We start from the raw sequence: 18,026 nt of genomic DNA, 5'->3' as shown, positions 1-18,026 counted from the left end.
GAGATCAATGCTTCAACGGTAAATGCAATTAAATTTTCCTGGAGCATCTATCGGACCGGAGTGGTTCGATGTAATTGCGTGAAGAAGTGAGCTCAGTTTTCTCTCTCTCTCTCTCTCTGTAGAAAAGAAAAAATATAGAAGAGAGCATTTTCCTCGACACTTTTCCATTGATACGAGCTACAAACATTCCAGACACCTCGGCGACCATATCCACGAATAAAACGTCATTAAATTTCCAAGTTGACCCTATCTTTCGAGCGTTAAACTTTCATATTCACGAGAGAGCGCTCGCACTATTCGCCTCGATGCTGCACGTACAACATTGCCCACTGTCAACCGTGTATTTGCGCCGGTGACACATAACTGCACGCCGAGGAAAATGTTCCGTGTGTATTATTTCGACCGATGTTGCGAAACTTTCGAACTCTGCGGCGAAGACGAGCCGAAGGTATAGTCGAAGGAAGAAATAACGGCGAGGTCGTAGAATCGGTCCGGAGTTAAAATTTACACGTTCGAGGATATCGACGGAGACCTGAGAAGAAACTGTAACCTCAGACAGGGCTTTGTAATTTATTTTGTCGTTCGTAAGTTAAAGTTTGGGAATTTTTTTCGTTGCTTCATTTTTTCTGCAATTTTTGCAAGGTGAAAATGTTGCAATATGGAGGAATTATTGGCGCAGCGAGCAAGGATCGAAGCGTCTGAAATAAAAAACTTCTTCTCCATTTATAAATAAAAATATATCAAGATTTTTCCGATATGTCACCTATTCAATTTTTTAGAAACGTTTAAAGTTCATCTTTTTTTTAGGAAAGAGAGGTTTTTCCTCTTCAAACTGCCACCATTTACGCAATAATTGTATTTATAAATCGGCAAAGCGTGTTGAGAAGAGCTTTCGTAATTACCAAAAAATTGCAAAAAGAATCTAAAAGATCCATTCACATCCTCTGAAAGAAATTTCCAAACTTTGCCTATTTTTAAACACCTCAACGCGGCGTACCTTTTAATTTACAAGCTCGCCGTACTTCTTCCACGAGACTTCACCCTTTAAAAAAACTTCACCAGGCTGTTTCCCCGCGATACCATAATTGGAGAACTCATCTACCTGTCGCTGTCGCGTGTCTGAATCGGGGCATCACGTGAAAATCACGATTGTCGATCGGTAAACTAAGTGAACGTTCCCTGTGTATATATATACAAAGCGACGCTCGTAGAGAGCTCGATAACGAGAGTGGCGATCGCTCGAGCCCTTTTCAATCTTGCCGCATTAACCGGGACGCAAAACGCTTCATCACGAATGGCGCGAACCGAAAGAGAACTTTTTCACCCTACCTAATGATTTATTTTTCGTCGCAGCGAGCGATAAAAGCTCTTTGAATAGAGGAAAGCTAGACGATGGTGGAGGAAGAAGAGAAGAGAGAGAGAGAAGTACGAGCGTTCGTTATTAACTGGCGTTACAGTTTTAGATGAGTCACGACCGAGAAACTGGTAACGGTAGTAGAAAGGGCTACCTGCATTCAACCTCGCTTTCGAGCCACGTTTATTTCTCGCCGTGATATTTAAAAAAAAAAACAGCGTTCCTCTTTAAGCAAGAGTGTTGCACGAACATGCCGCGATATTATCTGTTAGGAGCAATCGTTCCCGAGGTCTACGAACGAAAATCTTGTTTCACGTCGCTTCGAGGTCTAAAGAGACTAGGTTGCGATCAGCGCCGTATAATCCACGAGCGAATCGCATTTGTGAACATTGAAAATCGTTCAAATTGCACGGAGAAACGAAGCACAGTCTACAATGATCGTAACGATCTCACGGCGAACTATAATTGGCGGTTACGTTTTATGTAACGTGTCCTATCGTAACACTTTTGTCCATCCTGAAATTAGAGATCGTTATTGAACGTCAATATATCTTCCTACAATTCTTACACCTTCTATCCTGGTTTTTCAATCGAGCGGATACATTTGTAACGTAGAAATAAACATACAATCGTTCTACGGTTCGTTGAAACCTATTCTCACCCTTCCGTCTATTATACACCGCTTCCTCCTCCAGTTCGTTCCTAACGATTGCGTTTAAGGAAGTTTAAACGCGAACCGTTTACAGCAATTTCTCAAAATCACCAACTTCTTAAACTCTCCTTTAACCTGTAGAGGGATCAGAACTCAATTATACACTCTATTAGCTAGAGGATCGTTTATAATCCTAGCAGTACAGACTGAGAGAGAGGGTGAACCGGTGGAAAAACTTGACGTACTAACTTCACCGCGAATTCTCTCCAATTATATCCGCCGCGTGTGCACACAAAGATCCAAGATTACGTGGGAGTCTGTGATTGAATGAAGCTCGAGATCGCGAGATAGTCGTACGTGCCGCGGTTTCATTCAACGATCGGGTAATAATTAAAATCAGCAGGCATGCCGCGCGGTTAACGCGATGGATCGTGACGAGAAAGGGAGAGAAAGAGGGTTCAGCGGTGGCGCGGTCCCACAAGAAAGAAAATCGTCCTGTAAGATGGAAGACCGATCGACATTCCGATCCCGGGGATCTTCTGAGAAACTTCACGTGAACGCAGCTGTGTCGCAACTTTTGCGCGACCAAGACGTTCGTACGATCCGCGATGCGATGCTTAATGGCCTCGTTGCTGTGGGACAATCGGTGTTTTCTATCGAAGAAAACGTCGTCCCCCATGGGACGTTCAATCGTGGTCGTACGGGTTTCTATCTGTCCGGATTACGACACGAAATAATAATATCAGAGAGCGTTATGTCAGCGGAGGATCAATTAAACGGGCGATCGTATTAATTGCGATCGAAGGAAACGTATCTCGTGCCGGTTGTACGCGACGTCTTTACATGGTACGTAGTAGTGCGGGGCTGATCCTGATGGTTCGACGTCGATAAAGGATAGAGGGGAAACGCATCCGTGAAAAGGCAAAGCGTTTACTGCTTCAGCTGAGATGCAACGGTTTGCAATCAGCTACGCGTGTTCTCGTGTCCCGATGCCAAGAGAGAGGCAAAGAGCCGGCGAAGCGGATCGCGTGCACCGGTCCCATTAAAGTATTATTGTCGCTTGCTCGAAGCTAACTTTTCTGAAGGACAGTGCACTTGCATCCTTTCGGTTCTACATGGACAAATAGAGCAAACGTGTTCGCTCGCTCGACTCCTTCCAGCTATGAACGTCCTTTCGATCGACCTTCTACGAGGTATAGCCGGTGGAAGCGATGGTTGTGAATTAAAGCGTCAAGCGGAGACACTGATTGACGCAGGCGTAATCAAGGATGTGCGTCATTTGTGAATTGATGTTTAAAATTTCTGGGTTCAATCTTTCATTTAAGGAGATGCGCCATGATGAGGCGTCTGAAAATAGGTCAAATTTAGGAATTCTTTTCATAAGTGAATGAAAAGTTTCAATTTTTTTTGAAGATACAAGTGTAAGTGAAAATTTTCATTATTCTAAGCAGAGTATTATACTATGCTTATTATGCTTTATTATTACTTTTTTTTTATTTCAAAATAATGTCTAGTTAGCTACGATGTTCGAAATTTTTAGTTGACGATATTCGTTTTATCTTAATTATTCTAAACCATGAAGCCCTCCGGTCACTAATGACCACCGTGGTCCCATCCAGGAAACAATCTCCGGTCACAGATGACCAACGTGACAGTCAACGTGTTACATAGTAAAAATGTTACTTTTCAGGATCTCCATGCTAATCAAAAGGAGTAGTAAGAAAGAGAAAATAAGGAGGGGACGTGGCTATGGGCATTAAGTCCCAGCTTGCCGCCCCTAAGGTCGCGAGTTCGATTCCCGGTTGGTCTCACAAATTTTTTCTCGGCTTCCAACACCGTATCGTTTCCATCAACTATACCCTGATATTCTCCGCGTGTCTTGCCACTAGTTGGTCTACAGCTATTGGAAGAATCAAGGTCGACGGACGTCGATTATTGCATCAACCTGTTCCCATGTGTCTGCCATTTTCCACGGCAATTCGACTTATTGTTTTCCGCGTGCCGAGTATGACCGATCGTGACGCGCCACGTTTTGAAGTTTTAATCGCGTTCGTGAGGTCGTGCTTTCTGTAATTCAGTTTGTACAACAGTTTCTTCTCTTGGATGTTTATTGAATTCCAAGCGTTCTCTTGCTATAGAGAAGTAGGCTTTTTGTGAAAACTAAAAGGGGGTACAGGTTACAAATAAACCTTTAACCGTTTGTAGCTCATAGCAACATTAACCGATTTCGATGAAATTTTCAGCGTGTGTATAATTGACGTAGATCTACAAAACGTATTTTTCAAATTTTCATTACGAACTCAGATAAAAAAGTTGAAAAAACAGCCGTTTGTAGCTCATAGCAACATTAACCGATTTCGATGAAATTTTCAGCATGTGTATAATTGACGTAGATCTACAAAACGTATTTTTCAAATTTTCATTACGAGCTCAGATAAAAAAGTTGTAAAAACAACCTTCGCTATTTTCTTCGCGATTCCGACTAATTGCAGTTTTTTCAAAAATTTATACAAACGTCGGAACGACGGCAAAAAAACATTTCTCTAAGCCTTATAAAAATAGCGGTGCAAAGTCAAATTTTTTGACAGAGATTGATAACCGAGAAGTCACGCGTACGCGTCGTTCACGATAGCGCGCGGTCGAATCTCTGTTCACCGTCCCCGAGCGCAGGCTCTACGCGCGCTCTGATTGGCCAGTGTTTTTCATTAGTAATTCAAAAACGAAGCTTCAAACTACATTTTGGAAAAGGAAAAAGTTGTTCACAGTCACCCCTCATTTCCGGGTGCTCGAGGAGTTACGGGACACCCTGTATATGCCAAACTATATGTTGAATTTAAAACAAAAGCGGTATAAAATAAGATTTTACGACGCTTTCCTCTGAACGGTGTAATTCGAGTATCGTGCGAATTGAGGTTAAGTGTTCTCTACGTACTTAATTAAGGCTACAGTCATATTCGAAAGCAATTTAACCTGGTATTTTCGTAGAACCAAAGCACGGTGTGCTAGGAATAAAACAAAAGTCGAACCATTAACCGGGGGAGCTTCATCGCAATTCTCGATGTACAAAGAAACTGTAGAAACGTTTCTTGCTCGTAAATTCCAGTCGGAAACGAAGAGATCTTGTACGTCAAAATTAACGTTTCAATGTAACGCCCCGCGATTCGCAAGTTCGAGAATTATTACGCAAAACTGGTCCGCGAACTTACGTTACACGCGTCGATTATAATACATCCGCGCTCACTTACCACGAGAAAATGATAATAATGCGAAATGTCAGGTCCGTTAATCGTGGCAGGGTAAAAATCAGCCCCGAAGGCGATAGTGGATAAAACGTATTAAATTACACGGTTCACCGTGAAAAACTTCAGTCCTACTCTCTTCTTGTACGCCTCGTGCGTCATGCCTCCGCGTCGGATACGGGAAATAAAAGATATCGGTGTAACGAAACGGCATCTTTCCGCTTGTAATAAGCGCGCGCCTGAAAGGCTCGTAAAGGAAACCGCGTTGATTATTGCCGGGACGCGTGAAAAAGAAAGAGGAAACGTCAGCAACGGGAATTGTGTCCGAAGAAAGCTATCGGACAGTTACGAACAAGTCACGAGACTCTATCGACATTCTTTCGAGTATGAAACTATCGTACAAGCGAGCGAAAATGAGTAAAAAATGAAGAATCAAATTTTTTCATTCGAGGCCTGGCTTTTGAGAAAATCCGGCTTTGAAATTCCGAGCGCGTGCGCGTGCACTTGCTATACACAAAGTAGAAGTTTGGTAGCGAAAGAAAGGCGAATCTGATTGATTATAGTGTAATAAGGTCCACATTCTCTCACACGATTATAAAGGCAAGAGACGTGTATTTTTGTCAGCGTCCAAAACGATCACATCTGCAAATCGGATCACGCAGCATCACGTGACGAAGAGAGCACACGGGAGGTATCGAGACCAAATGGGATAGAGCGACAGAGAGCGATCCGATGAATTTCGAAGCAATAGCGCATCCGCGGTTTCGTATATCCGCGATAGGATTTTGAACGTATCATCTGCGGATATGAAGATCCTGTTACTATGTCAGTGTGTGCCGCCAGGAACATAAAGGTGGAGATTTCAGAAGGGCTACAGACGAGATCAGGCGGAACGAGCAGAGTTTGTGCTGTCCAGCATCTAATCTTCTCATCTCTGCGCAGTGCATAGCTAACAAGGGAACATCTCCAAGTGTCACTCAGCGATTTCGATGAAATTTACGTACGATGTAGTTCTCGAAAAACTATTTCACACGTCTTTTTTTTTTAACGAGTATCGTTCATGTTGAGGGGGTGAAAAGAACCTTCGAAATTTGGGTGTCTATGTGATATTTGGTCCAATATTTCGGAAACTAACGGAGATTTTGTGCTTTTTAACGACGAATTCACCTACATAATTAGCTTTTAGAAAAATGAATTTGTTTAAGCGATATATTAAAAAGTTTTCATTTTTTGCTCATTTTTCGTGCAACATGTTAATCCATTTTCATCGAAATTTGTGTGCAGATACCCTCGGTGCCTTTGTATGCAATATTTACGCGACTTTTACGAGTTACTAGGTTCAAGAAGGCACAAAAACAAAATTTCTGATTTTCTCCAAAAGTAAGCCTCGCATAAAAAAAATTTCACTCTACATTAATATTCATTTTTGCATAAAGAATCACCTTCTGCTCTCTTACACAATACTTCCAGCCACATCCTGTATAAAAGCCCAACCACCGTGGTTAACAAAAAACTAATAGACTCCTAAGATAATTAAGCGACATCGAATTGATATGAATCGAGCCACGAAGTTAGTTATCCTCCAGCAAAAGATCGGTTCCAATCGAAGCAGCAAGCTGACGAAGATTAAAGATTCGATCGTGGACAGGTCAGAAGCGGCGATAATTTGCCCGGGACCCGTGAAGCCAAGATGTAATTCCTCGTCGCGTGTCCTGGACGAAGAACCGAGCTACGGAGGAAGCGAGAAAGAAATTCCCATTCGATCGATCCTCGATCCCCTCCCGTATTCGGCTGAGAAGCGTAACGTATGATCTCCGCGCGATAAGGTATCCCGCCGCTGTCAATATCAGATGTCTAAGCTCTCGACCATTTTCTCGATGGTACCAGAACGGCAACGTGTCGTTCTTCAGGAGTCCTTCGCGTATCTTTCGCTTCTCAACTCAACTTTTCCCTCCTCTCTCACTCTTTATTTCAGGGAACGGGTTACGCGAAGCGGCCACGAGTTGCGAAACTTCCTCCCTCGTGAATCGATCGGCGGAAAAGCGAGAGGAAGTGATTGCCGCTTAGAATTGGCCTCGGAATTTTTCCCCGTCCCCCGGTTCGAAACCGAAAAGCGAGGTATCGGGAAACGATCTACGGGTGTAAAGTAGGTAGAGGAGTTTCGCGGGGACAATTAATCGAGGCGAAGTTCGGAACGTGTAACACCGGCCTCGTTTTGGCGAAACCATGTCACGCCTTTACTCGTAACCCTCCGTGTTACCCCGACCACGACGAACCACCTGACTGTCTCTCCAACAGACACGATAACGTAATTAGCAACGGAAGTCGGTGGTAACGAGAGAAAGGGAGCGAAACAACGAAGCAGAAAAGGTGTATCCTAGAAAACGGAGAGAGAGAGAGAAAGTGAACTGGTAGTAGCCTGGGCAGCGTAGCGAGTGGCAATTTGAAACGAAAGAGCGTTCCTTCGAGTAGGGAACTACGGGGACATAATTCTTCGAGCTGGCAGCGGAAAAGCTTGCCACGGTTGAGCGACACTGCCGGTCCGGATGACTGGCCGGTTAAGTTGAAATACCGGTCCCATCCTAGCCAGCCCAGTCGAGCTCGACTATCGTGGCCCGATAGTCGTTCCAGCTTCCGTGAAGCTTCAGGCACGAGCAACTCCCCCTTATACCTACTAGCTGAGCAAGAAACTCGGAGACGGCCTGGAGGAGGGACGGACGTATGGACTCGGCGGTAAGCCGAAGAGAGGGTAGAAAAAGCAGCGGAGAGCAGAAGAGGAAGATAGAGAACGTAGCGAAGGAGAGAGAGAAATGGGGAGAGACGTAGAAGAAGAGAGGACTGGAGAACCCTTAGCGGCCTGGGCAACCACTTTTCTCCGGTGCATAGGCGCACACTCTTGCCTATCTAGCTTCGTCCAACTTCGCGACCGTTCGTGAAGCTTCGGGCACGCGAGAACCACGCGCATCAAGGTCGCGGCCGTCTACCTTTCCCCGACGGCAAGTGCATGCATTGTGCAGCAACGTCGTCGCTTGGTACCACCACTCAGCCGACTGCCCGTCTTGATTTCCAGGACCGGATCGCCGGATGCTGCACGCCATACAACCGTGGAATGTCCTTCCCATCTCTACAAATTGTCTCCCAGGAGCATCTCTTCGCTGTTTTTAGCAGGATGGCATAGGACGTTTACACGAGGAAGGAGAGAAAGAGCATCGCTTAAGTATGATACACGAGGGTTTCATTCGAAATACACATTCTACGGTTCGTTCCTTTTTTTTTTTCTTCCTCTTCTTCTTCGCGTAGACGTTTATGCGGATTTGCGCGAGTATCGTCGTCGTTCCTTTTTTTTTTTTCTTCCTCTTCTTCTTCGCGTAGACGTTTATGCGGATTTGCGCGAAAATTGTTCGTGCCGAATGAAACGGCGGTGGACGTCGCTGCGATACAGCGCTAAGAATGATAGGCATTTACGTCAAAATTAGTATGGCCATTAACGAACTTCTGGCTGAGGAGAGGCCGTAGGGAGGGAGGACGAGAGAAAAGGACGTGGTGCGGAAAAATGGCTGGTCGTAAAAGCTTCTTTACGAGCGGCTGCGTAAAATATTATTGCGCGGGATGTTTATGCAAGGTGTACGTAGCAAGGAGAATAAACGGTACGCGTTTTATCCGCACCGGTACCGGGCTTCAGATGCTCGGGTATCAATTCCTTTTGTATTCCTTGCTATCGTTCGCGGCAGTAAAAGCTCGTACGTATCAATTTTCCCGCCCCGGCGAATAAAATTCGATGATGAATGGGCACGAGGGAAGACTGGCGAAACAGATGAAAAGGCGAAACTTGCAAATTTTTTTTCACTTTCTTCACTTCACCCTGGAAATAATAAAAGGGCAACAGAGCTCTATCCGTTTTCGAGAATTCTGTTTCAGTTGCGGCCCTGTCCGTAAAGGAAAGGAAGGAGGAGCAGCAGCCAGCAGCAGCAGCAGCAGCAGCATCCTTGGTTCGAAGGATGCTCGGTCCAGAACTAATCGTCAAAATATAAGCGGGCCCATCGAGCCACCTGCTCGATCTGAAAGGTTACCAGCTTCCTCTCTCGAATGTATCAACGAGAAAGGATACACGCAGCGGTTGTATCGGTTGGAATTACGATGAAGTCGATGGCTGGTTGGCTGGCTGCTGCCGCTGCTGGCAGCGATGCACGCCGAAGTTGCACCGCGTTGCTCGCATTATACTTAACTCGTTCGTCTGGTATATACGCGGCAGGAATTTTCTGTGCACACGCGGCTCGCCGACCTATACATCCTCTTTGGTATCGTCGATGTATCAACATGGGAATAAACGTTCAGGGAGAAACGCTCCTCGAGACCGCTGCTAGATAGCCAACATCCAACTAACGGGAACTCGGAATTAGGAACGCGACTAAGCTGGATATAACGATGATTAATAATAATACTTCTCGTTCGCCCTAATTATCCGCAATTTCGCGATGCTGCGGCGTCGCGAAACGCTGGCATCCTGGTGATTCTCAAGCGCGATGAGAGATGATAGAGATTGTAAATGATCTACTTGATCGTTACTCTGATTACAATTGCCTTGGACCAATTATAGCTGTACGTATATATATATATACGTTTGTGACAAGAGCTATATATATGTGTCGTGGAGTTATTGACAGCCCTTGAATTAGAGGCTGGAGAATGTTTCTCTAGAAATAATTAAGTCGATTTGGACACGTACATCTAAGGATAAAAAGTTATTTCTGATACGACGATGAAAGTTATCGCTAGAAGTCGAAACGTGTTCCCTTCTGAGCAACCGTCGATTTCCTTCGATCGAGAGATCGCGTCGACGTGTTCGGTGAACCGTGCGATTTCATCTGGATCTTTCTACAACGATCGCGCAGGAAACAAGTAGTCGCGGTACAGTCTTAGCTAGACAGCCTTTCGCCAAAGATTAATGTACTACTTACCGAACGTCGTATGTACTTTCAAGGATGTAACGCGACGTTGATTCTTTCTGTCCTCGTGAGAGGAGACAAAGAAGTATCGACGTTTTATTACGCCAACGGGACGAGATATCTACTGAAATTCGAAGAATCGACGTTTCCGGGCAATGAACGTTTGTCAAACAGGGGAGAACAAAGATGTTGTGGTCACTACAGACCTGCATTACAACTTTCAGCGGCGCCATGAGAGTCTCGGTTGACTGGCGCTATTAAATTCAACAACAAAGCGTAAAATTATAATTTTGTAATTAATATCAACCCTTTCGCTGCCACAGATTTTCAACCTTCCAAAAATTTCAAGATTCCAATCTCTTCCGCAAAAATTTTCCCTCCCACTGCGTCGTTTTATAATTTGTGTCGTTGAATTAAAATACAAATGCGCAAAGAACAAGAATTCCAATAGCGCAGAGCGAAAAAATTTTTGAACAATTATCTATAAACCCCAGGCAGCAATGAAAGAGTTAAAATAGCAGCCTAAAATACAAAGTGCACATATCAATACGTTGATATCTTAATTTCCAGTATCCCTCTAATAAGGAAGATCTCGTTGCGAAATTAGAAGCAAACCCAGCAAAATAACCTCCACAATTAACGTCTTAACGATCCTCTACGTAAATTGTAAAAAAAAAAATAGAGAAGAATGGTTTCTGAAATAATTGTAACGATACACGTTGTACCTTCCTTTTTCCACTCGTAAATAAGACGCGGAACGCGAAAGGAACGAAAACCAAGCGAAATTTTATCGCGTTTATAGCAGTTCAGCGCTCCTGGCAGACTTGGCAAGGAGGGCGTGCGTCCGTAGTCAGGCGTACAAACGATTTCCGGTAGCGTCTTTCCGGGCCGACTAAGGAATTCCACGCGTATGAACGTAGACCACCTGATAGGTGCACCACCCGGGGATTTTAAATGGATGCCGAAGGGAGTGTACGGCGGGAATTAAATGGCAACCAGACGGAGACAGGGCGAGGACGATCGCACGAACGAAGAGGGGAATCGAGTTGGCCAGGGGTTGGAGAGAAAACAGCAAGTTGCAACAGCTTGCCCATAGTTCAACCCCGCTACAGTTCCGTGCTCGCCGTGAATTTCAATGCGGTTTACACGCCAAGCCATATTCTTCGAGCTGTAAATTGCCCGTCCGGGCGAATCACATTTGTTTCCGACCTGTCCATCTCTCTCTATCCTTTGTCTATCTCGAACGTTTTCACGCCAACGTTTCACGCTCACCTCTTTCTCATCTCCCCTTTCTACTCTCTTCTCCATTTCTCTCTCTCTCTCTCTCTCTCTCTATCGGTTCTTCTTCTAGGAGAAAAACCAACACCGTATAACCTACGAGATTGAGATGAACGAATTTACTAAAGCTTCCCATTGGCCTCGCAATTTTTGGTCTCCGAGGTAAAGTTCCGATATATCGACGTCCCAGCTACCACGACAGGGCGAAACTGCTGTTCTTCCGGCTTGTCGCGTGTAATTTAATCTATTTTTTAGTGGCCGTAAGCCACGTTGTTCCGGACCGTCGTAAACTTCCTTCGCACGGTCACCGGTTCTTCCACCTTCTTCTTTTTTTTTTTTCTTACTCTTCTTCTCTACCTTCCTCCTTTACCTCAACTTTTCCCCCCCTCTCTCTCTCTCTCTTTCACCTATGTTTCCGTCAACACGATCTTATCCCCGATCCAACGAGACGATAATTTTTTTAACGACAAATTCGTCCGTGTAGAACCTTTCTCTCCCTGTGGGCAAACACGATACGGAAGGTCTACTGTCGAAAAGACAAGCGTACGAGAAAAAAACGAACTGTGTGTACACGTGGAAAGTGCTACACGGCCGAGGTATCGTGGAAAAAAAATTTAATTAAAACCGATAGCTAGCGCGAAAGCTGGGCGCAACGTTGGCTACATTCTAGCCGAAGGAGGATAGAGTTATCAAAACGGATATGTCGGCGGTACGCGGGTATTAGATATTTTCTGACCGCAAACATAAACTGCGTGTTTTCAGAAAATTTCCCCGGAGAACGGGTTGTAGGGGTGGAGAGAACGCGTGTACATTTGCACGGAGCAATAGGTTTGTGTGGTTAATCGGGTGCTAAGTGAACGCGCGCGGTTTACCATTCAGACCAGTATGTAAGTTGCGTGTAAGTCCCTAATTGGCACGTCGGTATCAGTTACCTGAATTAATGCGGCCGGTTGCATGGGACTCGACCGCGAATTAATGAACATTCGACGGTATTAGCTTCTTTCTGCGGCGTTTAATACGGATCAGCCTTGCAATCATCGATTGCTACGTTAAACGGAATTAACATTGTCCCACTCAAGTAACCGTACCGTGGTCGAAGCGGTAGATATTAACATAGATAACAAACTTTGTAAGATCTTCCTTCGTAGCGAGAGAGAAGATACGAAACACGTACAGTTGAGAGAAAAAAAGCGTGTTCGTATATTTAATCGGGTTCAGCTACACTCCGCGCTGAAAAAATATCGGACACATCACCGAGTGGAGTGGACAAGCGCAAGAAATATATCATCGGTGGCGAAACCAGGCTACATAGCGACAACCTAACCCACCGCGAAGAAGTACAGCGCGCGGTGGACCCTTTTTATGATCGCGGAACGAGTTTAACTGGCATTTTCCTTGGTTTTAAGGGAGGACTTTAATTTAAAGTTAACTTGTATACGCCGTGTTGGGCGTCGTAACCTGGCACGATAAATACGAGGCCGCGGTAAGAGAGCGCACAGGCGAAGAAACAACCGGACACGTAAGTCGTGAAAGCGCAACGCGAAAAGCCCTTTTCTGCCAAGTTTCCGCGTTTCTGTACACCTTGAATATTTCAGAAATGTTTCATCCTCCTTATCGTCTTCGCGAGAGGGAACAGAGACGGGGAGAGAGAAAAAAAGGAAGGAAAATTCGCCACGGTTGCGTTCGGTGCAAGTTCGCGTGGCTCCTCGCTTGGACAAACAAAGATACCTCCAGGGTGATTAATTAAAACGACGCGGTAGATTTATCTTGCGAATATCGTGCACCGTGGATCTCGGTGAAAGAAAAGAAGAAACGAGAAGGAAGGAGGAAAAGAAAGAGCAAAGGATAGAGGGGAAGGCTTGAATGTACGCATCGCGCCACTTTTTGAATAAAAGCCACCACAACAGGATATATTTACCGGGTGTTAGCATACGTGTGCTGTGCACGTATTATCAGAGTAGACTACGGTGAGGTAAATCGGGAGATAGGATGGAATTGAAGCGAGCAGAGGATCATAACGTCGAAACGAGAATCCGGAATACTTCTAATACGTTTTCCCAGGGATGTTCGTCGGCAAATAGCCGAAACGGTCCGTCGCAAATTCTAAATTACACCCTGCAGCTTAATGCGCTGCATCGAGCCTTAAAGTTCGACATAATATAGCAATAGCTGTCTACCTCACGGCGAGGAACACCTACGAGAAGCCTCTCATTAGCTCGCGTACGAGATAAAATCCAAGATTGCACGCCTTTCCTCTGGATCGCGCGCGCGCGCCTCCGGGACGTAACGGTGTGAGTGAAAGGCTAATAAAAATCGTGAGCTTTCATTAATTCTAGAACGCGTGTGTAGTACAGGTTACTTCGATTATTCTTCTCCTAAACTCGGTTCACTCCGTAATTTCGTCCATTCCACTTCTACGTACGCCTCTCTTTCTCCCTTCATTTCACCCTGTCAATTTCCGCGCGCGATGATAGAAACGACGCCGGATGAAACTCGGTCGAGAAATTAAATACGAAGCTCGTAACGCGTGTGTACACGCGCCTGTCTCGTTCCGAAGGATCCGAATCGAGGTAGACGCGATCACGTAATCGACCTGTTCGCCGCCTCGGCGAGAGAACCGCGCGAAAAAGAGGCGAAGCTGACGAAAGGATAGATGGGGAGAAGAAAGAGCGGGAAGAAAGGAGAAGGAAGATTTCACAGACAGTCGCCTAGCACGGTGCTCTTTGCTAGACACCCTGGCCACGCCTAGACGACCCTTCGTACTTTTACTGGAATATTAATGTGCGACTCGATGTGAGGGCAAGCCTTAATCCGCACACTCTCGTCGAAACGCGCGCACACGGACGTGTAACTTGCCGGCGGGGAGGGATGTTGAAAGCGTGGAGTAAAAACGAAGAGGAGAGGACGATCGAGAAATTCTAGCGTTAGAAGCGAGATGAACGCGAAGTTGAAGAGTAGGACGGTGAAAAGGAAGACACAGGTGGACAGAAGGAGAAGGAAACAGAGGGAAGCGTGGTTTGATAGAGGCTCTTGCTACCGCAGGAAAAGAGAAACGTAGCCGCAGGCTGAGCAGGTTGCGGCGTTTGCTGCCTTCTTCTTCTCCCTCTTCTTCTTCACCGAGATACACGGAATAGCATCTTTGTTCTGCTCGTTAGCCATCTCGCTCCTCTTGGCGGCAGGTCGAGATGAAGGGGGAGAGAGAGGAAGGTAGTGAAGTGAGGGGGAGAGAAAAGGAGAAAAAAGAATATTTCCGAGGTAGACCCTTTGTTCCCCATGTTTCGAAATTAATGGCTGGTGCCTCTACCGAGACCCTCGAGGAGAAGACGATCATTTAATTGAGCCGAAGCCGAGCACAGCCGCTGTTTCCTCGCCCGTTTTACGTCCGGGACATTATACTACCACTTCTTCTTCGTCCTCGTCTACTTCTTCCTCCTCCACAACCACCTCCTACTCTCCTTTTTCTTCTTGTTTCTCTCCTCTCTCTCTCTCTCTACACCACTTCCTCATGGTCCACGCGTACGTCTGTTTTCTCTCGATCCTCTTCTCGTTACCGTACCTCCCTTTGATTCCGCTATTTCAACCTCTGCGCCTGTTTCCCCCGGTTTTCTCGCTTCGCCAGCGAACAATGTCTCTTGATACGTCTTACCGAGTCTCGCTACGGTCAAGAGGAATCGTCGCTGGCCTGAGGACCTCCTCTCTCGGTCGACTCGAGCTGCAGCTGCCGTTAAGCAAATTTCCCGATGCCATTCCCACGCCATGGTCAACTGATTCCAACCAGAGAGAATTATCACTGTGTGCGTGTATGTGTAATACACTTTCTCGACGAGGTAACTCGCGATTGCGTAAAAGTACTACTGTCTTTCGAAAGGAACATACCAAATGTTCGTTTCATCTCTTGAAACTGTTCGATAAAAAACGGTGAAAGGCGGCTGGTGGTTTTTCTTTTTTCCAGATCAGACAAATGGATGGATAAATCGCGAAAGTCACGCTGTTGATTGTACGAGGTTTCCTCGAGTTTTAACTAAATTCATCCACCGTTCAATCACATCGATAGATATCGTTGAATAATTCGGCGTGGTAACTGGGGGAACGGTTATGCTTCGGTGTTTCGTTCGTTTCGTCGGCTGGTTATCGTTATGCATATGGAATACACGCGTGGCTAGATTGGGGAAAATTAGTAGAAAATTGCGACCACCCTATTTCGTCGATAACAGCCGGGGGAACAAATGTTCCGTGACACTTGTCGGAATGGTCAAGTTGGCCGAAATAAAAGACAACGTAACGATGTTGCCGGTGAACGGAACCGCGAATTAATTTTCAATTGTATCAAATTGATGTATATCGCGGGCACATCTGTTTCTATCAATTATGTAGAAACGTGCTGCATGAATACAGGAACAACGAAATTATGCTGTTATACGACGTGCAATCCCATTAGACCGGCGGAGGACCGTTCATTAAATAATATTCCAATTCTCCAAGAATATTAACTCGTTGGGCGTAAAACGGGCACTTACGTCGATCATTCGCGGGATTACGAAACAGCGTCGGTGCACGGAGAAAAGGCTCGAGTGTCGAGGGAAGTGAGAGAAATCATACGGAGGAGGGAAAAAGAGAAAAGTTGAAACAGTTTTCAGGGAAGATTACGTACCGAAATTTGTTTCGCAGCGTGGCGAACGAGGGAAAGTTTAGTTTCAATCAGTGGCTGCATACGGTTTAATAAAGCCCGATTTAATCGTGTCACTTGCTGTTCGTTAAATAATACATTCCAATTTCCCAAGGATATTAACCCCTTTAGAGGCAGAGGGCCGAGGTGAAACGGGCCAAGCTGGTAAATAAACAATTTTGATAAAGCACGTGCTTTACATTCCTGATTAACCAGGTCTACGCGTCAACTGAATTATGCACTTTCCGCTCCTTCGAAACGTTCACTTGATTACGACGCGTTAACCGCCGTGTCATAAAAGTGAAGTTCGGGACGTGATGTTGATTAATTATTGTCGTGCATCGTCAAAGTAACCACGTTCGACGATCAACTAATATATCGAGGGAGAGACCTTTCTGTTATCGCACGTTGTTAAACTGAGATTACTGGAAAATGGAAATTTTTCGTCAGATTGATTCGCCGAAAATTCACTTTCAGATCTTCAAACGATGAAAAAATGAAAATTTTCTTTGGATTTTCGAGGGAGATCTCGTTTCTCGTCGTCGGTTCCTCGAAAAATTCACGTTGATATTTTTAAACGACGCAAAAATGGAAATTTCAATGAGAGACTTTCGAGGAATATCTCGTTACTCGTTATCGATTCTTGGAAAATTTACGTTCAGCTGTTTAAATGACGATTAAATGAAAGTTTTAATGAGAAATTTTCGAGGAACGTCTCGTTACTCGTTATCGATTCTTAGAAAATTTACGTTCAGGTCTTTGAACGATGATAAAATGAAAATTTTCATGAGAGATTTTCGGAGAATATCTCGTTACTCGTCATCGATTCCCCGAAAATTCACGTTGAGATCTTCAAACGATGAGAAAATGAAAATTTTCATGAGAGATTTTCGGAGAATATCTCGTTACTCGTCATCGATTCCCCGAAAATTCACGTTGAGATCTTCAAACGATGAGAAAATAAAAATTTTCCTGAGATTTTCAAAGGATATCTCGCTACTCGTCATCGATTCCCCGAAAATTCACGTTGAGATCTTCAAACGATGAGAAAATAAAAATTTTCCTGAGATTTTCAAAGGATATCTCGCTACTCGTCATCGATTCCCCGAAAATTCACGTTGAGATCTTCAAACGATGAGAAAATAAAAATTTTCCTGAGATTTTCAAAGGATATCTCGCTACTCGTCATCGATTCCCCGAAAATTCACGTTGAGATCTTCAAACGATGAGAAAATAAAAATTTTCCTGAGATTTTCAAAGGATATCTCGCTACTCGTCATCGATTCCCCGAAAATTCACGTTGAGATCTTCAAACGATGAGAAAATAAAAATTTTCCTGAGATTTTCAAAGGATATCTCGTTACTCGTCGTCGATTCCCCGAAAAATTCACGTTGTAATCTTTAAAGGATGAAAAACTGAAAATTTTCAAGGGATGTCTCGCTACTCGTCATCGGTTCCCCGAAAAATTCACGTCGAGATTTTTACGTACACAACGAGTGTTCCGAGAGGCACGCAGTGGCAGTGGTGATACAACGTGAGATTAGATGCAATCTCCGATCGCGTTTCCACGGGTAAACACTTTCGCGCAGATTATGTCGGCGAGAGAGAGCATCCCTCCACGGGGACGCAACGGTGGCGGTCTACTCGACTTGAGAAAGGTGGAGATGATATCTTCTAAATAAACGTTTACTTTGCCGTATATCCGCTGAATGACGCCGTCGAGGTCTCGCCGGTTAAGAGGCCTCGCCCTTGTAACTCGATCATACGGCTCGACCATCGTTGACTGAGTTTCTTGCTCCAACTTTCCTCAAGGGAGGAAAGCACTCCTTGATGGCCGATCATCCCCCAACGGTGGATCAGTTTCTCGGAAAATCATTCTTTCTTCCCTTC

The sequence above is a fragment of the Habropoda laboriosa genome, unplaced genomic scaffold, assembly GCF_001263275.1.
Source record: "Habropoda laboriosa isolate 0110345459 unplaced genomic scaffold, ASM126327v1 scaffold22, whole genome shotgun sequence".
Taxonomy (NCBI): Eukaryota; Metazoa; Arthropoda; class Insecta; order Hymenoptera; family Apidae; genus Habropoda; species Habropoda laboriosa.
The sequence above is the reverse complement of the archived record's forward strand: the minus strand, read 5'-3'. Positions refer to the sequence as shown.